The following is a 996-nucleotide window of genomic DNA, read 5'->3' as shown; positions in this document are numbered from 1 at the left end:
CACTCCCACCAACAGTGTAGAAGTGTTCCCTTTTCACCACACCCTCTCCAGCAGCTGTTATTTTTTGAGTTGTTGATAATTGCCATTCTGACTGGAGTTAGGTGGTATCTCAGTGTGGTTTTGATTTGCATCTCCCTGATGATTAGTGAGGTTGAGCATTTCTTCATGTGTTTGTTGGCTGCTCGAATGTCTTCTTTTGTGAAGTAAGACCAAGTCTTGATGACAAAGTTGGGACTTTTCAGCCCCACCCCCAGCCTCCAGGAGGGGAGGGGCCTGAAAGGAAGTTAGTCACCAATGGCCAAGGAGTTCGTCAATTACTACTACAGAGTGAACCTTCCATCCACTCCCAGAAGGCCTGGGTTCTGGAGCTTTAGATAGCTGAGGAGGTGAGGGCGCCTGGAGAGTGACTCGCCCCCTCCCATGTGTCCTGCCCTGCCCTGTCTCTTCCATCTGACAGTATCCTTTGTAATATAAGTGTTTCCCTGAGTTCTCTGAGGCACTCTAGCTAGTTTATAGGACCCAGAGCAGCCTATCCTGGGAACCTGTGATTTATAGCCAGTACCTGACTATAACCACAACCTGTGCTTGCGACTGGCATCAGGGGTAGGGAGCTGTCTTGTGGAACTGAGTCTTTAACCTCTGGGATCTGATACTGTCACCAGGTACACACTGTCAGAATTGAATTGAATGAGGTGTCCACTGTAGAATTATTCTACTGTATGTGGGGGAGAAACATCCACACATATTGTGTCAAAGCTTATGAGTTGGAGTCACTCCGTTGCCCAGGCTGGAGTGCAGTGTTACACTCATGGCCACCCCAGTGTGGAACTGCTGGCTCCAGCGATCCTACCGCCTCAGCCTTCCAAGTAGCCAGAACTACAGGTATGCGCTACCACGCTTGACTAATTTTTAAAATTTATTGTAGAGGTGAGGTCTCGCTAAGGTGCCCGGGTTGGTCATGAACCCGCGGGCTCAGGCAATCCCCTCGCCTCGGCC

The sequence above is a fragment of the Carlito syrichta genome, unplaced genomic scaffold, assembly GCF_000164805.1.
Source record: "Carlito syrichta isolate Samal-C Ts95f unplaced genomic scaffold, Tarsius_syrichta-2.0.1 Scaffold305691, whole genome shotgun sequence".
Taxonomy (NCBI): Eukaryota; Metazoa; Chordata; class Mammalia; order Primates; family Tarsiidae; genus Carlito; species Carlito syrichta.
Note: the sequence above shows the minus strand (reverse complement) of the source record.